This window comes from Phoxinus phoxinus (genome assembly GCF_949152265.1).
Source record: "Phoxinus phoxinus genome assembly, chromosome: 25".
NCBI lineage: Eukaryota > Metazoa > Chordata > Actinopteri > Cypriniformes > Leuciscidae > Phoxinus > Phoxinus phoxinus.
The window spans coordinates 18,461,472-18,476,809 of record NC_136900.1 but is presented as its reverse complement, the minus strand read 5'-3'; the positions used below and the strand labels follow the sequence as shown (position 1 = coordinate 18,476,809).

The following is a 15,338-nucleotide window of genomic DNA, read 5'->3' as shown; positions in this document are numbered from 1 at the left end:
GGAAAGTATGAAAAAAAAAAAAAAACGATGACCCGGGACCTGTCGTCAAAATCCCAAAAGTATGAAAAAAAAAAAACAAGACCCGGGACTTGAACTCAATTTTTTTGTGGATGGAGCTTAACTGCCATCAGTTTAAAGAATATAGTTTGCCTTTTAACCATGATAGGAAAGTATGAAAAAAAAAAAAAACGATGACCCGGGACCTGTCGTCAAAATCCCAAAAGTATGAGAAAAAAAATAAAAAAAACATGACCCGGGACTTGAACTCAATTTTTTTGTGGATGGAGCGTAACTGCCATCAGTTTAAAGAATATATTTTGCCTTTTAACCATGATAGGAAAGTATGAAAAAAAAAAAAAAAACGATGACCCGGGACCTGTCGTCAAAATCCCAAAAGTATGAGAAAAAAAAACATGACCCGGGACTTGAACTCAATTTCTTTGTGGATGGAGCGTAACTGCCATCAGTTTAAAGAATATCTTTTGCCTTTTAACCATGATAGGAAAGTATGAAAAAAAAAAAAAAAACGATGACCCGGGACCTGTCGTCAAAATCCCAAAAGTATGAGAAAAAAAACAAACAAAAACATGACCCGGGACTTGAACTCAATTTCTTTTTGGATGGAGCTTAACTGCCATCAGTTTAAAGAATATCTTTTGCCTTTTAACAATGATAGGAAAGTATGAAAAAAAAAAAAAAACGATGACCCGGGACCTGTCGTCAAAATCCCAAAAGTATGAAAAAAAAACAAAAAAAAAACATGACCCGGGACTTGAACTCAATTTCTTTTTGGATGGAGCTTAACTGCCATCAGTTTAAAGAATATATTTTGCCTTTTAACAATGATAGGAAAGTATGAAAAAAAAAAAAAACGATGACCCGGGACCTGTCGTCAAAATCCCAAAAGTATGAAAAAAAAAAAACATGACCCGGGACTTGAACTCAATTTTTTTGTGGATGGAGCTTAACTGCCATCAGTTTAAAGAATATCTTTTGCCTTTTAACAATGATAGGAAAGTATGAAAAAAAAAAAAAAACGATGACCCGGGACCTGTCGTCAAAATCCCAAAAGTATGAAAAAAAAAAAAAAAAAAAACATGACCCGGGACTTGAACTCAATTTCTTTGTGGATGGAGCTTAACTGCCATCAGTTTAAAGAATATCTTTTGCCTTTTAACAATGATAGGAAAGTATGAAAAAAAAAAAAAAAACGATGACCCGGGACCTGTCGTCAAAATCCCAAAAGTATGGAAAAAAAAAAACATGACCCGGGACTTGAACTCAATTTCTTTGTGGATGGAGCTTAACTGCCATCAGTTTAAAGAATATCTTTTGCCTTTTAACCATGATAGGAAAGTATGAAAAAAGAAAAAAAAAACGATGACCCGGGACCTGTCGTCAAAATCCCAAAAGTATGAAAAAAAAAAAAAAAAAAACATGACCCGGGACTTGAACTCAATTTTTTTGTGGATGGAGCTTAACTGCCATCAGTTTAAAGAATATATTTTGCCTTTTAACAATGATAGGAAAGTATGAAAAAAAAAAAAAAAACGATGACCCGGGACCTGTCGTCAAAGTCCCAAAAGTATGAGAAAAAAAACAAAACAAAACGATGACCCGGGACCTGTCGTCAAAATCCCAAAAGTATGAGAAAAAAAAAACATGACCCGGGACTTGAACTCAATTTTTTTGTGGATGGAGCTTAACTGCCATCAGTTTAAAGAATATCTTTTGCCTTTTAACCATGATAGGAAAGTATGAAAAAAGAAAAAAAAAACGATGACCCGGGACCTGTCGTCAAAATCCCAAAAGTATGAAAAAAAAAAAAAAAAAAAACATGACCCGGGACTTGAACTCAATTTTTTTGTGGATGGAGCTTAACTGCCATCAGTTTAAAGAATATATTTTGCCTTTTAACAATGATAGGAAAGTATGAAAAAAAAAAAAAAAACGATGACCCGGGACCTGTCGTCAAAGTCCCAAAAGTATGAGAAAAAAAACAAAACAAAACGATGACCCGGGACCTGTCGTCAAAATCCCAAAAGTATGAGAAAAAAAAAACATGACCCGGGACTTGAACTCAATTTTTTTGTGGATGGAGCTTAACTGCCATCAGTTTAAAGAATATCTTTTGCCTTTTAACCATGATAGGAAAGTATGAAAAAAAAAAAAAAACGATGACCCGGGACCTGTCGTCAAAATCCCAAAAGTATGAAAAAAAAAAAAAAAAAAAACATGACCCGGGACTTGAACTCAATTTCTTTGTGGATGGAGCTTAACTGCCATCAGTTTAAAGAATATCTTTTGCCTTTTAACAATGATAGGAAAGTATGAAAAAAAAAAAAAAAACGATGACCCGGGACCTGTCGTCAAAATCCCAAAAGTATGAAAAAAAAAACAAGACCCGGGACTTGAACTCAATTTTTTTGTGGATGGAGCTTAACTGCCATCAGTTTAAAGAATATCTTTTGCCTTTTAACCATGATAGGAAAGTATGAAAAAAAAAAAAAAAACGATGACCCGGGACCTGTCGTCAAAATCCCAAAAGTATGGAAAAAAAAAAACATGACCCGGGACTTGAACTCAATTTCTTTGTGGATGGAGCTTAACTGCCATCAGTTTAAAGAATATCTTTTGCCTTTTAACCATGATAGGAAAGTATGAAAAAAAAAAAAACTGATGACCCGGGACCTGTCGTCAAAATCCCAAAAGTATGAAAAAACAAAAAAACAAAAAAAAACATGACCCAGGACTTGAACTCAATTTTTTTGTGGATGGAGCTTAACTGCCATCAGTTTAAAGAATATCTTTTGCCTTTTAACCATGATAGGAAAGTATGAAAAAAGAAAAAAAAAACGATGACCCGGGACCTGTCGTCAAAATCCCAAAAGTATGAAAAAAAAAAAAAAAAAAAACATGACCCGGGACTTGAACTCAATTTTTTTGTGGATGGAGCTTAACTGCCATCAGTTTAAAGAATATATTTTGCCTTTTAACAATGATAGGAAAGTATGAAAAAAAAAAAAAAAACGATGACCCGGGACCTGTCGTCAAAGTCCCAAAAGTATGAAAAAAAAACAAAAAAAAAACATGACCCGGGACTTGAACTCAATTTCTTTTTGGATGGAGCTTAACTGCCATCAGTTTAAAGAATATATTTTGCCTTTTAACAATGATAGGAAAGTATGAAAAAAAAAAAAAAACGATGACCCGGGACCTGTCGTCAAAATCCCAAAAGTATGAAAAAAAAAAAAAAAAAACGATGACCCGGGACCTGTCGTCAAAATCCCAAAAGTATGAGAAAAAAAAAACATGACCCGGGACTTGAACTCAATTTCTTTGTGGATGGAGCTTAACTGCCATCAGTTTAAAGAATATCTTTTGCCTTTTAACAATGATAGGAAAATATGAAAAAAAAAAAAAAACGATGACCCGGGACCTGTTGTCAAAATCCCAAAAGTATGAAAAAAAAAAAACATGACCCGGGACTTGAACTCAATTTCTTTGTGGATGGAGCTTAACTGCCATCAGTTTAAAGAATATCTTTTGCCTTTTAACCATGATGGGAAAGTATGAAAAAAAAAAAAAAACGATGACCCGGGACCTGTCGTCAAAATCCCAAAAGTATGAAACAAAAAAAAACATGACCCGGGACTTGAACTCAATTTCTTTTTGGATGGAGCTTAACTGCCATCAGTGTAAAGAATATATTTTGCCTTTTAACAATGATAGGAAAGTATGAAAAAAAAAAAAAACGATGACCCGGGACCTGTCGTCAAAATCCCAAAAGTATGAAAAAACAAAAAACAAAAAAAAAAATGACCCGGGACTTGTACTCAATTTCTTTGTGGATGGAACTTAACTGCCATCAGTTTAAAGAATATCTTTTGCCTTTTAACCATGATAGGAAAGTATGAAAAAAAAAAAAAAAACGATGACCCGGGACCTGTCGTCAAAATCCCAAAAGTATGAAAAAAAAAAAACATGACCCGGGACTTGAACTCAATTTTTTTGTGGATGGAGCTTAACTGCCATCAGTTTAAAGAATATATTTTTTTCCTTTTAACCATGATAGGAAAGAATGAAAAAAAAAAAAAAAACGATGACCCGGGACCTGTCGTCAAAATCCCAAAAGTATGAAAAAAAAAAAACATGACCCGGGACTTGAACTCAATTTTTTTGTGGATGGAGCTTAACTGCCATCAGTTTAAAGAATATATTTTGCCTTTTAACCATGATAGGAAAGAATGAAAAAAAAAAAAAAAACGATGACCCGGGACCTGTCGTCAAAATCCCAAAAGTATGAAACAAAAAAAAACATGACCCGGGACTTGAACTCAATTTCTTTGTGGATGGAGCTTAACTGCCATCAGTTTAAAGAATATCTTTTGCCTTTTAACCATGATAGGAAAGTATGAAAAAAAAAAAAAAAAAAAAAACGATGACCCGGGACCTGTCGTCAAAATCCCAAAAGTATGGAAAAAAAAAAAAAAAAACATGACCCGGGACTTGAACTCAATTTTTTTGTGGATGGAGCTTAACTGCCATCAGTTTAAAGAATATATTTTGCCTTTTAACCATGATAGGAAAGTATAAAAAAAAAAAAAAAAACGATGACCCGGGACCTGTCGTCAAAATCCCAAAAGTATGAAAAAAAAAATGAAAAAAAAACATGACCCGGGACTTGAACTCATTTTTTTTGTGGATGGAGCTTAACTGCCATCAGTTTAAAGAATATCTTTTGCCTTTTAACAATGATAGGAAAGTATGAAAAAAAAAAAAAAAAAAAAAAAAAACGATGACCCGGGACCTGTCGTCAAAATCCCAAAAGTATGAAAAAAAAAAAAAAAAAAAACATGACCCGGGACTTGAACTCAATTTCTTTGTGGATGGAGCGTAACTGCCATCAGTTTAAAGAATATCTTTTGCCTTTTAACCATGATAGGAAAGTATGAAAAAAAAAAAAAAACGATGACCCGGGACCTGTCGTCAAAATCCCAAAAGTATGAAAAAACAAAAAACAAAAAAAAACATGACCCGGGACTTGAACTCAATTTCTTTGTGGATGGAGCTTAACTGCCATCAGTTTAAAGAATATCTTTTGCCTTTTAACCATGATAGGAAAGTATGAAAAAAAAAAAAAAACGATGACCCGGGACCTGTCGTTGTCACATTGTTATTGTGTTTTCTGTTGTTTCTATGGACTTTTAGGTTGTTTTTTCTCATTCAGTGTTTTTCGTCATCTCTGTCGTCATTTTCATTAGTTCTTTTTCATCACCTGTCTAGTTAATCAGTTAATCATCCTTCATTGTCATCACCTGTTGTACCCTCGTCATCCTCTGTGTATTTAAGTTCCTGTCTTTCTCCTTTCAGTTGTCGGTCAATGTTTGTATATGTTATTGTGTATGGAGAGTGTTACCCTTGCCTGTACCAGTTTTGTTTAAGTTTTATTATAGTAAAAGTTTGAATTGGAACTTTGGGCCTCTGCCTGTCTTCATCCGCACCATACCCGTGACAGATTGACCGACCAAAAACGCTATGGAGGCATTTCTGTTTAATCAGAATGGGAGTTCATTGGAGGAGTTTGTGGAAGTTTACCTTCATCTTCATCAGGATGTTTACTGGGAGGAGGAGTTTTTGAAGCAACGGTTCTGGAGAGGACTTGATGATCCACTAGCCCAGATATTGCTATAGTATCCAGCTGCAGACCCGCAGCACCACCAGTTTCAGAACCCCAGCGCCAGAACCGGAAGTAGGGGCGGGGCTTACGTTCTAACACCAGCGCCAGAACCGGAAGTGAGGTGCGGAGCTTACGTTCTAAACCGAGTAACGCGTTTTGGAGCGTAATTTGCTTAGACACGAAACGGTATACTTTTATTACACACGAAACGTCATACTTAATACGTATGTTATAATGATACATTAAGGTACAGAAACATTGGGCTTCACCATATTTTTAATATCGTGGTCCGTTGTATGCATTTATATTTACTATGGTTCTTTTTTTATAATAATTTTTACAATGTATTTACCTACATATTGTAAATACAGTTGTTATGATAACACATTTATTTCTATGTGTATATAGGACAGTTAAGCTGTCATTTGTAACTATACAAGAATATAGAAACTATTTAGCTATTTTAGTAAAATGTTCTTATTAAAGTGGTACTACTTACAAGCAGGAGTATGTTGTTTGTGCACCACAAATTGACACTTACCAATCAGGTATTTCAAATAATTGTAAACTAGCATGAGAGAAAATGCCACAAACTATTGTAAAGTGACACACACCATTGTTAAAGTAATTATGAAAACTGTCACCAATCATTCAGAAGTGTGCTGGACCTTGACACTGCTTTTCACAATGCAGAGTAGTGTACATCTGTAGATCCTATATTATAATGTGGATACAGCAAGTCAAATATTTGAACAAAACATTCGGGAATCTCCAGAAAGAATATATATTAAATTAATTTGTAGGTTTTGTAGACTAATCCTCAATGTTTAGTCAATGGTAGCTTATCAAATGTATACACCTTTTTCAGTAAGCAGAGACAGAAAAGAGACTCAACAAATATGTAAGTTAAAGTAATGAATATTTAGAATAAAAAAGGAAAAATTACATAAAAGCAGATCATCATTCATTTAGCGCTGTGTTGTGGTTGCGCTGTGTCACGTGACAAGCAGTGACGCGTCACCTTGGAAACCATAAAGTGACAGATTCGAAATAACGGTCGCCTTGAAAAACTCACGCTGGGGGGTCAATTAGAATATTTTAAACTTACGGGTTAACATTCTTCAAATTAGTGAAAATTCTGTCATCGTTTACATGCTTGTCTCATTGTAAATAACTCCGCCCCTCACTTCCGGTTCTGGCGCTGGGGTTCTGGCGCTGGGGTTCTGAAACTGGTGGTGCTGCGGGTCTGCAGCTGGATATATCTCAGATATTGCTGCTCAGGGACTTAGATAGACCTTTTATTGAGTTTATGGACAGAGCTCTTTGGGTGTGTGGTTCCTCACTCACTGTGGGAGACATCCAGCCAGATCTTCGCGTCCAGCCAGATCTTGAGCCCGCTGACCCTGCGCCAGAGCCCTCGTCGCTGCCCAGCACAGAGCCCTCATCGCTGCCCAGCACAGAGCCCTCATCGCTGCCCAGCACAGAGCCCTCATCGCTGCCCAGCACAGAGCCCTCATCGCTGCCCAGCACAGAGCCCTCATCGCTGCCCAGCACAGAGCCCTCATCGCTGCCCAGCACAGAGCCCTCATCGCTGCCCAGCACAGAGCTTCCTGCACCGCTGGTTCCGTCCAGCCCAGAGCTTCCTGCACCGCTGGTCCCGTCCAGCCCAGAGCTTCCTGCACCGCTGGTCCCGTCCAGCCCCGAGCTTCCTGCACCGCTGGTCCCGTCCAGCCCAGAGCTTCCTGCACCGCTGGTCCCGTCCAGCCCCGAGCTTCCTGCACCGCTGGTCCCGTCCAGCCCAGAGCTTCCTGCACCGCTGGTCCCGTCCAGCCCAGAGCTTCCTGCACCGCTGGTCCCGTCCAGCCCAGAGCTTCCTGCACCGCTGGTCCCGTCCAGCCCAGAGCTTCCTGCACCGCTGGTCCCGTCCAGCCCAGAGCTTCCTGCACCGCTGGTCCCGTCCAGCCCAGAGCTTCCTGCACCGCTGGTCCCGTCCAGCCCAGAGCTTCCTGCACCGCTGGTCCCGTCCAGCCCAGAGCTTCCTGCACCGCTGGTCCCGTCCAGCCCAGAGCTTCCTGCACCGCTGGTCCCGTCCAGCCCAGAGCTTCCTGCACCGCTGGTTCCGTCCAGCCCTGAGCTTCCTGCACCGCTGGTCCCGTCCAGCCCAGAGCTTCCTGCACCGCTGGTCCCGTCCAGCCCAGAGCTTCCTGCACCGCTGGTCCCGTCCAGCCCAGAGCTTCCTGCACCGCTGGTCCCGTCCAGCCCAGAGCTTCCTGCACCGCTGGTCCCGTCCAGCCCAGGGCCTTCGCCGCTGGTCCCGTTCAGCCCAGAGCCTTCGCCGCTGGTCCCGTCCAGCCCAGGACCGCCTTCGCCGCTGGCCCCGGTCAGCTCAGAGTCCTCTTCGCCGCGGGTCCAGTCCAGTGCTGACCTCCCCAAGAAAATTTTGGGGGGGGGGCAATAAGTCCTCTGAGGGGATCGTGGAGGCCCTTCCGACACGGTCGCCATGGCCGCCCGAAGGGTCCTCACCGCCATGGCCGCCCGAAGGGTCCTCACCGCCATGGCCGCCCGAAGGGTCCTCACCGCCATGGCCGCCCGAAGGGTCCTCACCGCCATGGCCGCCCGAAGGGTCCTCACCGCCATGGCCGCCCGAAGGGTCCTCACCGCCTTGGCCGCCCGAAGGGTCCTCACCGCCATGGCCGCCCGAAGGGTCCTCACCGCCATGGCCGCCCGAAGGGTCCTCACCGCCATGGCCGCCCGAAGGGTCCTCACCACCATGGACGCCTGAGGGTCCGTCTGCTCCGCCATGGCCACGCCCTCATCCTGCTCCGCCCTGGCCACCTGCACGTCCTGCTCCGCCCTGGAGGCTTCCTGCTCCAGATCGGCCACCTGTTCATCAGCCTCCAGGGCGCCCACCCTCCCACCCCTTTGGATGTTTTACGGCGCGAGGACGCGCCTGGGGGGAGGGGGGGGTTCTGTCACATTGTTATTGTGTTTTCTGTTGTTTCTATGGACTTTTAGGTTGTTTTTTCTCATTCAGTGTTTTTCGTCATCTCTGTCGTCATTTTCATTAGTTCTTTTTCATCACCTGTCTAGTTAATCAGTTAATCATCCTTCATTGTCATCACCTGTTGTACCCTCGTCATCCTCTGTGTATTTAAGTTCCTGTCTTTCTCCTTTCAGTTGTCGGTCAATGTTTGTATATGTTATTGTGTATGGAGAGTGTTACCCTTGCCTGTACCAGTTTTGTTTAAGTTTTATTATAGTAAAAGTTTGAATTGGAACTTTGGGCCTCTGCCTGTCTTCATCCGCACCATACCCGTGACAGTCGTCAAAATCCCAAAAGTATGAAAAAAAAAAAAAAAAAAACATGACCCGGGACTTGAACTCAATTTCTTTGTGGATGGAGCTTAACTGCCATCAGTTTAAAGAATATATTTTGCCTTTTAACCATGATAGGAAAGTATGAAAAAAAAAAAAAACGATAACCCGGGACCTGTCGTCAAAATCCCAAAAGTATGAGAAAAAAAAAAACCATGACCCGGGACTTGAACTCAATTTAGTATTTATAATAATTAACTGTAGCCAAAACAATATACTAATATTCACGATGATGATGATGATGATAAACCATAACCATAAATTTTGCTAACTTTAATATTTACTGTAATAGTAATAATGATTTTTGTTGTTATTTTTTATTTAATTATTATTATTATTATTTTAGATCTTCATATAGATTTAGAACAACCTGATAAGCCTGTGAGTGATTAAATGATGACAGAATTGTAATTCGTGTGGGGTGAACTTACTAAAAGAGTATCTTGTAAAGCAACACTTTCAAAGTCTGGCACGCTATACGGCAAAGTCAAACCTCTACTGTCGGGCGAATGCCGTAAACAATTTTCCTTTGGTTGTTAAGAAGTAAAGTATTCTCCGCAGGATGCCTGATGAGAAGAATCCAGGAGATCGTCTCACACTGTGCAGGGGAATGTCACTCACTCTCAAGAGGCAGTTACCGTTCCTCATCAGCATATCAACCACTGCACATAATCTCAGAAACAAAACACATTTACATACTCGTGTGTCAGTCATTCATAATCTTGCATTTAAATAATGGGGAGAAAGGTAAGTGTCAGGCGAAATATGGAAGAGCTGGGGTGTTTATGGGTCTGTGTGTGATTGGTAATTAAGCTTGGGCTCTGTGTGGGTAATGTGTGTTGATTACTGGGCACTGACCAGTGAGATGTGAAGGACAGAGAGAACGGTGGCTGCTGTGAGGGACCTACATTGAGAGCTTTTAAAGAGCCCGAGTCTCTTGTAAGCACAGAGGCATCCATATTTAGAGCCTTACGGGACACATTTGCATTTTATAATTCGCATTTCAGGGTAAGGTTTGCATCTTTTCTGAAAGAAGCAAGTTATTATTAAAAATGAAAGGCAGAACGTTTTTTGCATGTTATATGCAGTTTTATATTACTGTAGAAATGCCCCCAAAAAATCTAGCATCTAAATTTACTGGTTTTAAGTCAAATATAATATATTCAGTTCAAGTTCATTTTCACAGAAATAGTTTGTACCCATCCCTTGGTTTCTTTAAAAAAATAAACGTGAAGCTTATAATTTTATTAAAGCACTTACATGAATTCTTCTGTTAAAATGTGTGTATTATTTGAGCTGTAAAGCTTTTTTAATCTTTTATTCTTTTTTTTACAGTGGTTTTAGGGTTCATTTAGGGTTGTCATGGCAATGAAGTTGTTACATTTGATATAACTTTACACTAAAATCACGTTAACTTTGGTTGCAACGGATCACAAAACTCATAGTTCGGATCATATGGTTTCTAACATTCTTTCAAATATATTTTGTGTTCAACAGAAGAAAGAAACACAACACAACCTGTCATAAATATGTTATAAACTTAGCAGATTAATTATTAAACTTAAGAAACCGCTTAGGTATATGGGTTAACATTACATTAAAATGTAAGTGGTTTCTTAAGTTTGATAATTAATCTGCTATGTCATGTTTATGACATATTTATGACAATTTATGTTGTCTTGGTAATGTCAAGTTGTCAAGACAAAGACTGACAGGTTATGATGTATTGGTTTATGTCAAGTTGTCATAACAAACATCTCAAACAATGTCATATTTGCATTAAAAATGTCATAATTGAGCAATGACACTTAACAACAGTTGTCATAAACATGCATAAAACCTCCTTCATATTCATGACATGTTTCATGTCATGATTATGAAGGCGTCATGTCAGTCTTATGCACACCCCTTCAAGTGTTACCCATAATTTTAATGTTTACAGATTCATTCCATTGACTTCTATTGTAAATGCCTCAATGTAACCCAGATTTTTTTCTTTTTTTAATAAATGGAGGGTTAAACGGTAATTAATTTCACGGTAATCAACATAATTCCTTTAATATGCACAGCAATTACATTTCAGTTATAAATTGACTACATTCATTGGGGATAACTGAAAGAATCTTTCAAATGTGCACTGTAGCGGACTAGCCTTGCATTATCCAAAGGAGCGTGAGTCAAATGTCATCCGTAACCCTTTCCCACCAGGCATGAACCCTCGAGGTATGGAAGTCACGGCCAACAGACTGGATCTCAGCGTTCCCTTCCTCCCTTTTGTCCCAGGAGTCTGTCTGTGGCGTCCATCCAGGCCACACTCGCAGGTAAGCTCATGCTGTATCTCTGCTCGGGACCTATGCTCCCTGCCATCTGGGCAGGTGCTGCTCCTATGTCCTATCCTCCGATTCGTTTAAAATCCCGGCTGGTGGGTCAGTGCCCCGTGTGTGGCGGAGTGCTGATTTCAGCTCGGAAAGGGGCTGGGGGCCAAAACCCCTCCGAGAGGAGAGATATAGCATGACATTAAAACGGCTTGTGGGTCAGACTTCATCATAGGTCCAATCAGAAGCGTCCTGCTTATTCAAACAAAGGCTGCCCCCTACGATTTATTTATGTATATGTTGTTTAAGCTTTAAATGCAACTCCCTCTTCTTTTTTTTTTACATTACAAGTTTAAAGTTGATCAAAGTATAGACAGTAAGATTCTTTCAAATAAATACTTTTTTTTTCTGTTTTTCTATCATCATATAATCTTGTTTCCACCCAAAAAAATCAACATTGATAATAATATTACAATTATTTCTGAAGGATCATGTGACACTGAAGACTGTAATGATGCTGAATGAAATCACATCACATTAATAAATTACATTTTAAAATGTACTCAAATAGAAAACAGTTTAAATTGAAATAATATTTCACAATATTACTATTAATAGTAGTGTGTTTGTACTGTTCAGTGTATGTGTGTGTGTGTGTGTGTGTGTATTTATATGTAATGTAATAAATAATAATACTATTTATATAATACTATTTAATAATAATATATTTTTTAATACTGTGGCAGTGTTATATTTAAAATGGTATTAATATTTATTTAAAGTCATGTATGTATATATATATATATATATATATATATATATACAAGTATTTAAATTAATAAATTAATATGAATATTAAAACAATCAAATTTTAATCTAAAATACTAAAAAAAAAAACATAAAATCAAGATTTTTTAAGATTATTTCTAAGCAGTCATAATTACAGTAAAAATTCTGTGAAATTGTCTACATCAGGCAGCTGTTGAATATTGAGCTGGAGAACGGGAAGCCACACAGTTTAAGAAGCACTGGTCTGGGGCACTAAGTGAGCCAGAAAAAAAATTGGTTCATGACGCCCTTGGGTCTAATTTACTGTGTATACCGACTTGAATTAAATACTTTGATTTTGACAATCACTTTGCCCCTTCAAACCACTAACCGCTGTGCTCTAAAGTGCTATTGTGATTTGATTTATCTACAAAATTCTCTTTCATTTAAACCGTCAGCCAACCCAGAGAGGTAAAATGACACCTTCTCCAACCTTTCTTGGTGGGTAAATTTGACCATAAGAAAGTGCATTAGTGTGCATTGGAGCATTAAAAGTCTGGCATTTTGGCATTGGATTACATTCAAACTCTCTTAAGCGGTTAGAACTAATTGGACTCTCTCTCATTTCATTATCTAATGTCAAACTAAAGCACTGCTTTAATGCACTTAAAGACTTTTTTAGAGACTTAAGTCACGGCGGCTGTAATGCGGCTGTTAATATTCCCACGTGCAGATCCTTTAAAGACGTGATAAATGATGTCTAAACCCTCAGCCAACATTAGCGATTAGCTAGCATTCATCAGTGCCCTACTACACCTGAAAAGCAGCTATTAGCCTCCAGGCAACAAAACACATATAATAAATGCACCTCCTGCAACCTAATAATTTATACATTTGCAGAAAGCCAAAATAGCCGACCTGAACAACCTCGGTGTGTAAGCCAGCAGTTTACAAAGAAGTGACAAATATATCTCTCTCCATTTGGATACGTCTGCTACAGAATGATCAATAGCTCAACATATTTTCCTAAAAGTTCTGGAGGAAAAAATAAATAATAAAAGCTAGTGAATAATATGTAGATGTTTGTGAAGTGGTTTGTAGCTCAAGCTTTATGAACCGTTTACTTCAGCTCTCTGTAAAAGCATATTCCAGTTAAATACAGTCTGAAATTTTCTGTGAACTCATAATATTCTTTTACGTGTTTGTGTCAACGCTATCTCACGACCAATTCGTACGAATATGTACGAGTGATTAAAAGGTGGCTAATTTGTACAAATTCGTACGATTTGCCTAAACCCACGCGTGGGTAGGTTTAGGGGCGGGGTCAAGGGTAGGTCATTCGTACGAATTCATACGAATTTGTCAACTCGTAAAATATATACAATTTAGCACAAATCGTCGTATCAATCTGTACGAATTAGCCACCTCGTAAAATTCGTACGAATGGCCGTGAGATCGGGTTGGTTTGTGTTTATGACCTCTTGCCTGTTATCTGGATTACGTCTTTGGATTACCCTTTCAAATAAATACTGCATTTGGATCCTCGACCTTTGTGTCTCAGAGCAGTGCGTGACACAAACGCTCTGCCTTCGAATCTTAGTTTTTAAGTCCTTTAGATACAAAACCCTTTATGATCCCAGAGTTTCTAAGGCATCGCATTTCTCCTTGCGTCTAGAGTAGCCACCTTTTGTGTGCAAATGGATAATATGGTGATAATTTCCCCCCAGCCTTGCTCATTGTATGCCAAAATATAAATTTTCCCAAGCATTTCTTTTCTTGGACGCACTAGGGCCATCTTCAGTAAAGCAGCAAAGCCTCTCATTCTCATTTCCTATTCTTTGAATTGGGCTTGCTCGTCCAATCAAAAGGACTATGGACCCGGTGCTCCTCTCTGTATGACAGTGGATTACGGCTTTTGTCGGTGATGTAGCAATGCTGTATTATGCTTCTCTCAACAGTGGGTTGTCCTTTTTGGGTACACTCGCACACACACACACATGCACATATGCATACACACGGTAACACAAGCTCAATAATTGTTGTTTGGCCAGCCCTGAGGGTGTTAATATTAAGCTGGCATGAAGCGGAGAGACTGCCATGAAACAGCATTTGTAAAAGTCAAAGTCCTGCTTTGGTCAGCAAAAAGAAACCCACAAGCCTTTCACATATTTCTCTTTTCTTCTTCTTTCTGAAGTCAGTTTTGAAAAAAGCTTGTGAATATTCCACAATGTTGTTAGCCTGGGAAAACCCAGACCACTCTCAGTTGTAACTGAGTTAGGGTCTGGCAAAGCTCCACAGACAATTCATTTCCACAGGGGCGTCACCAACGGACGTCGGATAGAACTAAAACCAATCAGAGCGATGAATGTCATGACGTATGCAGAGCGACGGAGAAACATCTCGAGACTCTCAGCAATTCTCTGTTTGTGTTAACGAAAATGACAATTTTAAATCGCTTGAAACAGACGCGATAGCTGATTCGAACGAGTGATGTTGTGATGTTCCACGGCGGCATCCATCTTTGTAATGTACAAAATCTGCGTCACCGTCTCTGCTCTGTCGTCATCGTGTAAAGTCCACCCCAATGTTTCTGATTGGTGCCGCGATTTCGATGGATTGGAAATGGGTTTCAATGGGCTCTTTGCCAGACCCACTTGCAGAGCAAATATAAATTTGCCGGAAGTGGTCTGGGTTTTCCCAGGCTACAATGTTGTCACATCTCCTACAAGAATGTCATGTATCCATATGCAACCCTGCCACACAAACTGATTTGAAATTGTATTAATAGAATTAAAAAAGTATTAATTTCTTTACATTTTGAACAATAGTGTAGCCGCAATATATACATTTATGTGGCGATAAATTAATGTAATTAATTGAAATCTATGCATTTGGCAGCCATTTTTATCTCTAGCAACATAAATTAGGATATACAGTAAATTTTATATGAACATTTTTATAGTTTTAGATTACATTCCCTGGAAATTTTTTGACATCGTTGTTAGTACAATTAAGTTATATTTTATTCATTAATCATCAATACTTGAAAAGAAAAAGAGCTCCTGAATGAATATAACTCAATTACATAATTTTTGATAATGAATAAATAATTAAATAGATTGATTGTTTTATATCATGTTATTTCTCTCCGATATTCATAGAGCAAACTTAACACAAATTTGAGTTGCATTCCAGTATCT

The 15,338-nt window shown here is 39.1% G+C and overlaps 2 protein-coding genes across 3 annotated transcripts in view; one reads left to right on the top strand and one right to left on the bottom strand.

Moving 5' to 3' along the window:
* etfbkmt (electron transfer flavoprotein subunit beta lysine methyltransferase) overlaps positions 1 to 5,749 on the bottom strand; it is a 325,550-nt gene extending 319,801 nt beyond the window's left edge. The window contains exon 1 of the mRNA XM_079603966.1: positions 5,690 to 5,749. The gene's annotated coding sequence lies outside the window, so the exon portion shown is untranslated. The remainder of the gene's footprint in view (positions 1 to 5,689) is intronic.
* The window catches only part of LOC306993838 (uncharacterized protein), an 89,109-nt gene that overhangs the window by 38,591 nt on the left and 35,180 nt on the right, over positions 1 to 15,338 (top strand). Inside the window, exon 2 of one of the 2 annotated variants that reach the window (XR_013796544.1) lies at positions 11,264 to 11,376. The exons of the other annotated variant lie outside the window; for it this stretch is intronic. The gene's annotated coding sequence lies outside the window, so the exon portion shown is untranslated. The remainder of the gene's footprint in view (positions 1 to 11,263; positions 11,377 to 15,338) is intronic. 2 annotated transcript variants of the gene reach the window in all.